This window comes from Myodes glareolus, chromosome 7 (genome assembly GCF_982192425.1).
Source record: "Myodes glareolus chromosome 7, mMyoGla1.1, whole genome shotgun sequence".
Classification (NCBI taxonomy): domain Eukaryota; kingdom Metazoa; phylum Chordata; class Mammalia; order Rodentia; family Cricetidae; genus Myodes; species Myodes glareolus.
In genome coordinates, this window is record NC_142032.1 from 14,946,895 (window position 1) to 14,960,387 (window position 13,493).

The following is a 13,493-nucleotide window of genomic DNA, read 5'->3' on the forward strand; positions in this document are numbered from 1 at the left end:
CTTCAAGAATCCTCCTGGGTCTTATGCGCAGCTCTGTAGTCCAAGCTACTTAGAGAACTGAGACAGAAAGATGGCAGACTCAATGCCAGCTTGGGTAATTTATTGAGATCCTGTCTCAAAAAGGGTGTCATTGCAGGGTGTGTGAGGATATTGGGCAGTACTAGAGTGCTCGCCTAGCATGCATGAGACCCTAAATCCAATTCACAGTACTTACAAAATAAATAAGCAAATAAAATAATATATCTGTCTGAAATTCTGAAGCACGTTAGGGTCATTGATCTGGCATGGGCCTAATATTTGAGACCTAATATTGACCTTTCTTCAGGCTTGACTCAGATATCTCATTTCCTGAATAGTTGTGTAGCAACTCTGAGAAGATATGGGTAGAAGTTAAATTCTTAATCTCTAGAGTTTTCTGCTTGGTGAATGTTCAATAAATAAAATAATTTTGCTAACGGTTGTAGATCATCTCTCATGTTGTAAATATCCAGTAGAAGTCTCCAACAAACTATTACCTGATTCAAATGAGTTACTTTTTGTAACTTCATAGGAGTAATTGGCTGGTGAATAACATTTAAATTGTGAATCTGATTCTTGCCACTCCTCTGTTTTATCCTTTGAGTTCTTCTCTGGTGTACTGACGGTAGGGCTCCAGGTCACCAGTGGTGCATAGATTTGTTTTTTCTGGTACTGTTATTTGACACTTTTGTTGTATTGGAATATGGAGGATTGAACCTAGGGCCTTGCACATGCTAAACTTATAGTTGAGAATGGTTTTGAACTTCTGATCTTCCTGCCTCCACTTCCTGAGTGCTGGAATTACAGGTGTGCACTAGTATACCCCTTAACATTTAATATTTATTTATTTATATGCACATGGAGGTCTGGTGACAACTTTGTGTAGTTGGTTCTCTCTTTCCACCATGTGATTTTCAGGAATTGAAGTCAGGTTGTCAGGGTTGTCAGCCGGCTGGTCCTGCCTGGTTTTGTATGGTGTTTACCTAGCATGCATGAAGACAGAAGGGTTGGGAGGCAGGGGAGTAGATCTGGGATGGGTGGGGAGAGAATATGATCAAAATACATTGTATGCATATGTGAAGTTCTCAAAGAATTAATAAAAATATCCATTTTAAAAATGGCTGAGATTCATGCATGCTAGGTAAACACTTTACCCACTGAGCTGTATCTTCAGCCTTATTTACTTATTTAAAGTTCATCTTCCAGATTGTCAGCAAATTCTGTGAAGGTAGGCACTCACATCTGTACTGATTAGTGTTAGTTAGGCACAAGGTCAGTACGTAATGCACAGTGAAGAAAGTTTCTGCCAAGAACTAGAAAAACTGCCAAGTGAGCTGTGAGCACTGCTCATAGTTTGGCTGAATCAAGGCTTATAGTACTTTGTATTAAAACAGTGTTGATCAGATGGTGTGGCGGTTTGAATGAAAATGGCCCCCATAGGCTCCCAGGGACTGGCATTGTTTGAAAGGATTAGAATATGCGACCTTGTTGGAGTAGGTTTGGCTTTGTAGGGGTGAGCTTTGAGGTTTCAGAAGTTCAAGCCGGACCCAATGGCTCACTTATTCTCTCTCCCTGCTGCCTGATGATCTGGATATAGGAGCACTCCAACACCAGTCTGCCTGTGTGCCACTGTGCTTTCCAACCATGATGATCATGGACTAAAACTCTGAACTGTAAGCCAGCCTCAACTAATTGTTTTCCTTTCTTAGAGTTGCCTCAGCCTTGGTGTCTTGGAATATGACAGAATAGAAATCCTAAGGAGGATTGATGGAACAATCATGCAAGTGTTTCAGCTGGAAGTCTGGTGCTTGGCCATCTAAGGCCAAGGTGGAATGGCTTCTTAGACCAAACAGTGCTGAAATTCTCCAGCTGATATGAGGTTAGAGATCCCACTCAAGCCCCTCATGATGCCCCTGCTTCCTTAGTCCTCAGTTAGAACCAGCTTAGCTTGGCAGGAGTTCAAGGTCATCCTTGAATTTACAGGAAGCCTGGGTTATATGATATGCGTGTGTGCATGTGTGTGTATTTGTGTGCATATATACATGCACACACATATATATGATTTATGTTAGTACATTTAGTTCGAGATCCCTTTTAAATTCTACACAGAATACCTTTATATGAATATTCTGTGTTTTATTTAGTTATGCCTCTTTGGTAGGTATTGAGGCTGATTCTAAATTTATAGTTTATGTGTTTTGATTTTAAAAGTTATTTTCATGATTTTTTTAATGTGTATGAATATTTTGCCTGCATGTGTGTTCTAGAAAGAAAGGGTGTTGATCTCTGGAACTGGAGATGGTTGTGAGCAGCCATATGCATGTTGGGATTCAAACCTCTGTCCTCTGGAAGAGCATCCAGTGCTTTTCACCACTGAGCCATCTCTCCAGCCAAGACATTTTATATACTTTTTGTTCATTTGTTTGTTGTGGTTTTGCTTTTTCGAGACAAGAGTTTCTCTGTATAACCCTAGCTGTCCTGGAACTCACTCTGTAGACTGGCTGGCCTTGAACTCAGAGATGTGAGTTTGTCTTCTAAGTGCTGGGGATCAAAGGCACACACCACCACCACCTAGCCCTGTAGTGTTTTTTTGTTTTTTAAGACAGGGTTTCTCTGTTGTAGTCCTGGCTGTCCTGGGACTTGCTCTGTAGATCAGGCTGGCCTCTAACTCACAGAGAGCCATCTGCTTCTGCTTCTGAGTGCTGGAATTAAAGGTATGTGCCACCAGGTCTGACTTTGCTTGGCCCATTTTATATACTTTTAATGTAAAATATACTCTATAGCCAGGCAACTGTGGAGCATTCCTTTTGCAAGAGGCAGGCAGATATCTTAGAGTTCAAGGTCAGCCTATTCTACAGAGTGAGTTCCAGGACAGCAAGGGCTACAACAGAGAAACCCTGTCTTGAAAAACCAGAAAAAAAAAAAAAAAACAACACAGTATTTACGTGCTTATGCACCCAACTCCATATGTGTGTTTAAGTGTGTGGGCATGTAGACCTGTGTGTGTATGTAAGTGTATAGGAATGCAGACCTGTGTGTGTGTGGGAGCATGCACATGTGTGTTTATTTAAGTGTGTGAGTGTCTAAATAACTAAAAAAAATTATGTTAGCCTGTACACAGCTGCCATGTAGATGCTGAGAACTGAACTTGGGTCCTCTAGATGAGTAGCAAGTGATCTTAACTGCTGAACCATCTTTCCAGACCCTCCACAAATTAAAAAAAAAAGTTTCTTAAATGAATATGGGTATTTTGCCTTGTACCATGTGCAGGCAATGGCAGTGGAGGCGTGAACATCAAATCCCCTGAAACTGGGGTTACAGCCATTGAGAGAGCAATCAATGCTCTTAACTGCTGAGATATCTCTTTAGCCCCTTCCACTAAGTATTTCGAGATAGTCTCACTGAACCTAGGCTAACTAATTGGCTAGATTGGCAGGCCGGGGAGCCCAGGGCATCCTCATGTTTCCACCTCTTGGCCTTGGGATCCTAGGCACATACAGCCATCCTGGTTTTTTTTATACAGCATCCTGGAGAGTCAAATTCAGGTCCTCAGGCTTTAGCAGCAACAGCACCCCAACCTCCTAGATTTATTATAAAAGTAACACAATGTAGGAAAATTCGTGAAGAAGTATAAAGAAAAACCAGACATGGTGGCTCATGTTTATAATTCCAGCTGAAGTAGGAGGATTCCATGAGTTTGAGGCTAACCTATGCTAAAGATTCCAATGAACAAACAGAAAAAGGAAAAATAAAAAATAAAAAAAACCCAAACACTTAGACTCTCATCATGGAAAGAAGAGCATTGTTTACACACGCAGTTGTTACACGCTTCTTTGTCGTCTTCTGAGTGTGCTCTGCATTGTTAACACACAGTTGTTACACGCTTCTTTGTCCTGTTCTGAGTGTGCTCAGCATTGTTAACACATGCAATTGTTACATGCTTCTTTGTCTTCTGTGTGTGCTCTGCGTCTTCTGTTTCCTGCTGTGCTCACATTACATGTATAGACAGTGAAATATGTGTTTATTCACAAAACTGGGCATTTTTTTACTTATTTATTTTGAGACAGGGGTTTACTTTGTAGTCCTGGCTGGTCCAGAACTTGCTCTATAGACCGGGCTGGCCTTGAACTCAGAGATCCACCTGCCTCTCCTCCAGAGAGGGATTCAAGGTGTGCACCACTCCAGACCTACAAAACCAGGCTTTATAAAAATTGTATTTGTTTTAAAGGTGTGTTAAACTAACTGCAAACTGTTGTATGCCATTTCCCACTTTGAAAAGTCAGTAGGTGAAAGGTTGGGGGCTTATCCTCAGCTGACCTAGCCCTTTGTGAAAAACCCAGGAGTGGGTGGTAAAAGCTGGAGTGGAGCCTTACTGAAAGAACTTGGCTGTTCAAGTTGACTGCAAGTTTAGTATGAGTCAATAGTGTGTCTGCCAAGAACTTCTTTTTTCCCTTTTCTTTTCCTTCCTCCTTGCTTTCCTTGCTTTTCCCCCTCTCCCTCCTTTGCTTCCTTCTCTCCTCTTTTTTTTTTTCTTTCATTAGGTTGCTCAGGTTAGCTTCAAATTTTGAGCTCAAGCAATCCTTATGCATGGGTCCCAGCATCTCCACTAGCCAGGACTTCAGCTAAGCCACCACACACACACACACACACACACACACACACACACACACTCTCTCTCTCTCTCTCTCTCTCTCTCTCTCTCTCTCTCTCTCTCTCTCTCTCTCTCTCTCTCTCTCTCTCAGTGTGCACACAAACCTTACTGCACTGTTGGGACTAATTGAGTCCTGGCCTTCAGCTGCTCTTCCCTGCTAGAGCCTTCTAATTGAAGTTACTAGAAGCTGTGCCTAGAGGGTCAGAGGATGGAATTTTCACCTGTTGGCCATTGACTACAGGGTATTTAAGCCTTCATGGTGCTATTAAAGAGGGGCTTTTTGTACCAGCGATTAGTGGTCCGTGTGTTGGTCTGTTTCTGCCTGTGTTTCCTCAACCTCCAACCCCTTGCCCGAAGCTCACGAACTGGATGCTGGCGCATAGAGCGCATGGAGCACAGACGAGGGGGATGTGGGACGCGCGGTGCACGGCGATTTGCGGTACCACCGAGATTTGAACTCGGATCGCGAGGCTCCGTTATGAAGTGGAAGCCGTAGTCCTTCTTGGTTATGATGCTATTACAAAACCTCGGATTAGTCTTGGATGATACAATCGAATCAGCCACGTGCCTAAGGTCCTCAAAGCTCCAGAAGAAAAATAAAAACAATGGAAGGGATCAAATTAGAGAAGATGTTGGGCAAAGTCCCGGATCCAAGAGCCATTAGATCAGTTTGATCTCAAAGGCTTCCAGGGCTAGTACTTGGTCTTTGAGATGGAACTCCAGAGCTACCCAGAAAAGGAATGCAGTGTTCTGGACATAGTGAGTTTTCTGTCTTGGATGACTTGGTGAAGTGCAGTAATGAGTGGCTATACAACTGCTTCTCTTTATTGTTCGCCAAGAGCCAGAACTAAGACTGGAGTCTTTATTATTTCATTCTGGAGTCGTATATTATTTCATTCTATCAGTATAGTCTTCGATGAGATAATTGGGTGGAGTCAGAGTCCTCGTCAAGTTCGAAACTAGGATTTGAACTCATTCTGAAATGACCAAAGCTGGTCCTTTTGGTTACCACGGAGTTGAGTTCAAGGGTCTCTAGAAGGGGTATGGCCAGAGAGGCTCTCAGGTTCAGCAGTCTACAAGACTGCTAGACTGGTAGACCTTGTAAGGGACACTCTTTCCACCTTAGGGAAAGCCTCCGGCAGAGTAGGCGGGGTCACCTCAGGTGGGGGCGGGGTAGCCAGCTCTCTGCTGAAGGGCGCAGGCAAAACGCCAAGCGGTGGTTATCCAAAGGAAATGGTTGGGTTCTTTAGGCGCATCACCTCCGGGGCTCCCCCGGGAGTTCTGTGGTTGGAAGTTCCTCGAACCCTGTGAGAGGCTGAGGCAGGCCCACCCTCCAGAGAGCATCGCCGTGGCCGGCTTTTGCGGCACAGCCCGAGTACGGAACAGAGCGCTGGTCCCTGGCCGGGCGCGAGCTGGGGGCGGTGCTGGGGCGGCGGGGGCGGGGAGGGCGCGCGCCTAGGCGGCTGCGGCAGTTGCGCGCTAGGATTGCTGCGGTGCGGCGGGGCCGGTGAGTGCGGCGGCACCGCGGAGGGAGGGAGGGGGGATTGGAGCGGGCAGCGAGCGAGCGAGCGGGCTGTGGAGGATGCGCGGCGGAGTGCGCGACCCCGCGGCCCCTGCCGCCCGCCCGGGGCGTCCTTTCCTCAGGGCCCCCACTCCGGCCCGGATCCGCCCGCGCGCCCGCGGCCTCAGCACCCCGGGGTGGCGCACGCCCCTGGCCCGGCAGCCCCCGCCCGACCGCAGCCCCTTCCCCGCGCGGCGGCGACGCCCCCGGCCCACGTCACGCTCGCGCCATTGTTTCCCCGGCGTCGGCTCGCTGGGACCCCGCCTTTCTCGCGGAGCGGGCCAGCGCCACTCTCTGTCCCCAGTCGTCCCGCTCGGCGGGCAGCCTCGCCTCCGTTCTCGTCGTGAGGCGGGCGCGGGGCTTCTCCGGGGACTGCGAGCCTGGTAGGGTCTGGACCCCGCCGTGGAATGTCCCACGAGCCAGTTCTGTGGTGTGCGGCACTTCCTGAAACGCTCACAGCGATTGCAAGTCGCCCCCAAAAGACGTTTGGGGGCGGTCTGTCCCTTGCCTTTTTCCTGGGGCCCCCGAAGCCCCGCAGGACGATATGCCACCTGGGGCCTGTTACAACAACACTTTGGGCTGTTGGTTTTGCCTGGCCCTGACTTGACTGTTCAAAGCAGTAGATGAAGGTCTGTGTCGGAGTTGTTCACAGACCGTCTGTGCTCTACTACAGCGCTCTGAAATGACTACTCACTAAACATTGCGTGTGCTCCACCACGTCTCTGCCCGCGCCCGTCCACACATTGTTTCATAATGACCACAGGCTATTTCTTAAGGAATGTAAATTTCTTTAGCCAGCACGTGAAGGGGAGGGTGTTAAAACTGCCATTAATGGAAGACATAGTGACTACAGGAAAGGCTTCAGTAGTCACCTTAGAATTTTCCATCAGTGCTTAAGAATTGATCCAAATGAAGACATCTGGCCTTGGAGGTTCAGTTCAAGAAGCCAACTAGTTAGAAATTGAAATAGAAGCTTTGAGGGTGCCTTGCAGTGGCAAAGTGATTATTCTGGGCCGTTGATACTTGAATTGATGCTTCCACACATACTTTCGAAGAGCATTTCCATTACAGCGTGAATCTGTTCTGTGGGCCTTAAACAGGCTGTGTATCCTAGTGGCCTCGAACCTGGGATCTTTCTCTCTCAGCTTCCCTAAGTGCAGGTGTTAGCAGACTTGTTTCACCATGCATGGGCTTGGAAAAAGTCTTGTTGCTTCACTTTTACCAAAAAGCTCAATGAAAGCAAGAAACAAATTAAGTAGTTTCGGTTGTTGCATTATTCTCTACCTAGAATTTAGAACTAGCTAATCTGTAAAATAAGATGATGTCCTTCAAGGCTCTGTTCTATGAAAACGTACAGTCAGCCAGAAGTTTAACTTCAGTAAGATTAATACGAATACTCAAGAGTGCCTGCTGGCCTTACTAGATGAAGAAAGCCAGATTATGGAGTACTGTTAAGAGAATGAGTGTTCTTTTATGTGACAAGACTTTCTGTTGTATGAGGAAAGTAGTGTACAAAATATGGTATTTGGAAAAAGTTGGTGTGAATGTTGTTATTGCTGTTTATTTGCGGTTTCCATCAGACAGGATGTTGTTATGCATTCCAGGTTGTCCTAAAAACCGTGCTTCAGCTTTCAGCGTACTGGAGAACACTACTTGGCCTGATCTAAACTGTAGGCTTTCAAATTGGTGTGGTGGTACACTGGAGAGGCAGGGGCAGGTGGATCTCTGCGTTCAAGGCCAGCCTGGTCTGCATAGCAAGTTCAGGACAGCCAGGGCTACTAGAGACCCTGTCTCAAAAAACAGCAGCAGCAACAACAAACCCAAAAATAAATTTTAAAAGACTGTAAGATTGATTTCTCTTTCCACTGGAAATTGAACTTGGGTCAAGTTTAGGCTAGACAATGCAGTCTTCTATCGAACTGTATCCCAGTTCTTTTTTATTTTACTTTGAAATAGAGCCTCATTAAGTGCTCATGAAGTGCTCCTTTCCCCCTGACCCAGGACCCACCCACACACCTTGAATTGACTGTGTGGTTTAGGCTGGCCTCCAATTTGGGATCCTTCTACCTCGGCTCTCCAGAGTGCTGGGATTATAGACATGAGCCATCATGCTTGCCTGGGCTTGAAAAAAGGGGGGTTGTGTGTTACTGCTTCACTCTTTCCAAAAAGCTTAACTCAGTTAAAGCAAAACAAAAAACAACCTGCCTAAATCTTATCATGGTGTTTATGTTTCACGCTATTTGTTTCTAGCTTTATGAGATAAGGTCTCACTTTGTAGCCAACCTGCATAAGCTTCTCAAGTGCTTGGATTGTAAAGTGAGCCACCATGGGTGATCTCAGATTTCGTTAGTGAGGATTGCTATGTACATATTGCCACTGTGCTGTCCACGTTTCTAGGGCCCTCACGGCATTTTCAGTTGTGATGCTTTGTAACAGGCCTTTCTGCACTGCAGTAGGCAGTGCCTGGCATGCGTGCTTTTAGTAACATGATGTTTTTAGCTTTTATGACAACATCTAACAGGAAATGTTAACTACCAAGGCATATGTTAGGTGACGTGTGAGTAGCAAACACTACTCTCAGCCAGGAGAGAGCCTTGTGTATACATTTTAAGGACAGTAGTACGAGATAAAACCAGAATGTTCTGGTAAGCTCTTTATACGATAATGCTACTTGGATTCTTTGCAGCTAGAGCAGAATGAATAAAGAGAATCATTTATTTATTTATTGGTTTGGGTTGAGTTTTTTAGGTCAAACTCAGGAAGTTAATTTCATTAGATGAAGTTGGTAACAAATTGCCATGGAGTACTACAATCTTGCCATTTGACCCACTCAGTATTTTTTATTAGATTTATTCATCTTTAATGTATGTTTTGCCTGTGTGTATATATGTGCACCATTTGTGTGCCTGGTGCCTATCAGTATCAAAAGAGGGCATTGGGTCTGGAGCTGGAGTTGCATATGGTGGTGAGCCAGCATGTGGGAGCTGGAACTGAACTCCAGTTCTCCCGAAGAGCAGCAAATGTGCTTATTCACTCAGCTATCTCTCCAGCCCCACTAAGTCATAAAAGATTTATCTTTTGAGGGGGTGTAAGGGAAGGGGGCTTGAAATGGGGATCTCACTGTCTCTTAAGCAGGTCTGGAACTCAGTTCAGGCTAGCCTCCAACCTTCAAGTCTCTTGCTCCCACCTCTGCAGGGTTGGAATTACAGGTGAGGGCCAACATGCCCTGTTTTATGTAACTATTTATTGAAATTTGATTGCATCCTGTGGTGATTGTTTGCCAAGGTTTTCAGAAAATAGCTAGCAACAATAAAAACCCAACAGCAGTATCAGAAAATCCCCTAGTAGCAGGATAGATAGCAAAAATATTCCACCTTTTATGCTGAGTATAGAAACAGAAAGATGAAGTTGATTTGGAGATAAATGAATAATTTGTTCTACCATTTGTGTGGCTTTGTTGGCTGGGAACTATTACCGGGAATGTCACACGAAATAGCCAGTGTGACAGGATCTACTTGGGAAATCTGGCACCTGAAACTTAATGTCGTGTTTTTTTTTTTTTTTTTTTTTTAAAGTGAGGCTAGAATGGTGAAAGCAGAAAGATCAGGGGCTTAAGGTCTTTGGCTGCACATGGAGTTCAAGGCCAGCCTAGGATCCATGACACCCTGTCTCAAAAAGCAAACAATAATTTATTTAACTAGTTTCTTTTTTGTTGAGAATTTCATATGTGAGTGCTATGTATAATCTTCCTACTTTAACCTCTCCACACCACCAGTGCACCCCCTTTCTCAAATTCAGTCTCTTCTTTATTATTGTTACATATATGTGTTCCTACAAATTTATAAATATAACCTGGTGAGTTCATTTAGTATTGCTGATATCTGTATATATTTAGAGCTGACTATTTGGAATTGAATAACCTGTCAGGGAGCTCATCCCTAAAGAAGACTGATTCTGACTTTCTTAGCTACTATTAATTCCCTATAGCTCTTCATATTGGAGTGGGCCTTGTGAGATTTCCCTATCCATGTTAGTATGTCAGTTGATAGTGATATTTTTTTCAGGTCTTGTTTAGGCAGCCATATTGTTGAGTGTCCATGGGTGCAGCATCCCTGTCACATGTAAACAGACACTGTCTCACAACAGATATGGTGATGCTTTGACTCATAGAATTCCCTCTTCCACACTGTCCTCTGAGCCTTAGGTGTAGGGGTTGTGTTGTAGATCTGTTAGCTGGGCAGAGAGAGAGAGACAGAGAGTGAGAATATGGAGGAGGTGTCCTTGAGAGGGGTGAGAACTACACTACCTGTTAGAATAAGGACAAGTGTTTAGAGTGCAGTTAGAAGTTACACTGTTTAGGAATTAGCAGGAATAGGTTCCATGTCCTCCCCAGCCACAACTACTTAGCTAGGATTACAGTGCCAAGCATGAATTCCCTCCCGTTGAGTGGCTGGAAGTCTAGTTAGAAAGCTGTTGATTACTTCCAGGATGTAAGTGCCTCCATTGCACTGATGTCTTGTCAGTTTGGTCTTTGTCGTGGTTCATAGGCATTGCAACTTGTTAGTACTGTTGATGCTTTTCTTCCTTGGCAGCTTGCATTACTTCTTCAGATGCTATAAAACCTAGTCCTTGGGGAGGAGACTAGGACATTCCTATGTCAGGTCAGGTCCTCCAAGTCCTCCAGCTGAAGTATGTGATGTCTTCAGCAATAGGGTCTTACCTTCAGTTTTTGGGAGGCTCTCAAGGGCATTGGCAATAGCTTACATATTTATTTTTGTGGTCTCTTGGACTTCTCTGACAATTTTAAGATTTATTTATTTATGTATATGAGTGCTCTGCTTACATGTATCCTTGCAGGCCAGAAGAGGGCATCAGATTCTATTATAGATGGTTGTGAGCCACCATGTGGTTGCTGGGAGTTGAACTCAGGTCCTCTGGAAGAGCAGCCAGTGAGCGCTCTTAACTGCTGAGCCATCCCTCCAACCCCTTCCCCCAGTATACAACTTTAAAGGAAGTTGCCTATACCTGGTCCTAGGGTTTTGTTAGATAGTCTATAGGCTTTTAGGGAGAAATACGTATTTTTAAAGTTCCTTGTTTTAGTTGCTGGAACATCCAATATGTAATGTATGTGTCTTACTGTGGTACTGGGAGCGTGTGCATGCTAGGCAAGGGCTCTACCACTGAACATATTCTCAGCCTCCCCTTCCCAAATGTTTTATTTTGATAAAGCGTTCCACAAGTTGTCCAGGCTGGCCTAGAAATTGCCCTGTAACCCAGGCCAACCTTGAACTTAAAGTCTGCCTGCTTTCAGCCTCCAGAATAGCTGGGATTATAGGTCTTTGCCACCAGACTTAACTTAAAATTTTTCTTCCCTTGGGACAGAGAGGTGACTCAGCAGGTAAAGGCAGTAGCCTTGCAAGCTTGGCATCCTGAATTTGATCCCTGTGGTTGACAGTGGAAGAAGAGAATTAACTTCCACAAGTTATCCTCCAAGGCCCATGTGCATCCTATGGCACAAATGCCCCCTCCCCGCGATAAATAAATGTAATAAAATTGTTTTACCTCCCTCTCTTTTTATTTTTTCTTTTTTGTTTAAATTACATTTTACTTATTGTATGTAAACACACACCCACATGCATGCACATGCAGGAACATGCCTTTGTATACACATAGGACAGAGGACAACTTGTGGGTATTGATTCTCTTCTTCCACCATGAGGGACCCAGAGATTGAACTCAGGTCATAAGGCTTGGTGGTAAACACCTTTATCTGCAGAATAATCTGGATGCCCCTGTTCTGTTTTGCTTTTTTGAGAGAAGGTTTTTAATGGTAGCCCCTGGCTAGTCTGGAATTCACCATGTAAAGTAGTCTGCCTCTCATTTGAAGTGATCCTCACGGCTGGCCTCCAATTCCAGGTAATCCTCCTGTCTTTGCTTCCAAGTGCGGGATTCAAGGAGTGTCACTATACCCCTCCCTACTTTTTTTCCTTTTAAACAATTTTCTCCTTGATCTTCTACTCGAAAACTTACTCAATTTTCTGTCATTGATTGTTTTGTTTTGTTTTTGAGACAGATTCTTAAGGAGCCCAGCCTGGCACAGATGACCTTAAACTCCTGTTTCTTCTTTCTCTGTCTTCCTGTTCTGGGGTCAGAGTGTGTGTCACTACACCCAGCTTCCAGTGCTGATCTCTAAGTCTTCTTTCAGTTGTGTTGCCAATAGCTCTTGTGTGGTTTCATTATTTTTTCTTCTGTGCATGAGTTTACATTTTTATCCAAATTTTTTATTTGAAAGTTTTAATTCTATAGAAAATTACTGATGGTAAAATAAATTCTTTTATATCTTTCACCTGGATTTACCAGTAATTAACAATGGCTATCTTAATTTATATTGTTGCATATAATTTGAACTTTTTTTTTTTACATTTGTTTATTTTGTGTGTGAGGGAGGTGCATGTGTGCCTCTGGGGGTATGTGTAGAGGTCTCTTCTTCAGCCATGTGGGTTCTGGGGATCAAATGCAGGTGGTCATGCTTGATAGCAGATCCCTTGCCTTTACTGTTGAGCCATTGGCTTTACATACAGTGTTTTAAATGTAGAACCACTTAAAAATAAGTTATGAGCATAAAGACATTTCATTCTTTAAAATTTTGATTTGAATAACACAAGAAGAGTGCCCTACAAAACTACAAAGCTATTATCATTTTAAAAAGTAGTGTAATGGGAGGAGTGTGGAAGGGGAGAGGGGAGGAAAGAAGGGCATGGAAAAAATGTATAGCTCAATTAAAAACAAAAAAAAATAAAATTAAAAAAATAGTGTAACATTGGACTCGAGAAATGGCTCAGTGGTTAAGAGCACTAATGGTTCTTCCAGAGGACTTGGGTTCGGTTCCCAGCACCTCCATGTTTGCATATAACTATCTCTAACTCTAGTTCCAATGGAGCTGATATGCTCTTCTCACCTCTTCAGGTACTAATGATGCACATGGTGCAGATATATGCAGATAAAACATCCATACACATAAATAAAAATTTTGAAGATGAGTGTAACATTACTACCTGATTTTCAGCTAATGTTGAAAATTTCTTGGTGCTGGAATTGTATACAACTCTGTGATGGAGTGCTTGCCAGGTGTGCTTAAGATCCTGGAATTGTATACAGCTCCATGGTAGAGTGCTTGCCTGGTGTGCATAAGATCCTGGCTTGGAGCTCAACATAGAAAACAAAACAAACATAAAACTTAAAACATCATGTCTTAATAATGAC

At 44.0% G+C, this 13,493-nt stretch overlaps 1 protein-coding gene across 5 annotated transcripts in view; it reads left to right on the plus strand.

The window, feature by feature from the left end:
* Positions 1-13,493, plus strand: part of Nt5c2 (5'-nucleotidase, cytosolic II) — a 138,497-nt gene that overhangs the window by 51,592 nt on the left and 73,412 nt on the right. The window contains exon 1 of one of the 5 annotated variants that reach the window (XM_048439012.3): positions 5,922-6,044. The exons of 3 other annotated variants lie outside the window; for them this stretch is intronic. The gene's annotated coding sequence lies outside the window, so the exon portion shown is untranslated. Of the gene's footprint in view, positions 1-5,921; positions 6,045-6,115; positions 6,177-13,493 lie in introns of those variants that run through there. One more of the 5 variants, XM_085694062.2, reaches the window with a different exon arrangement.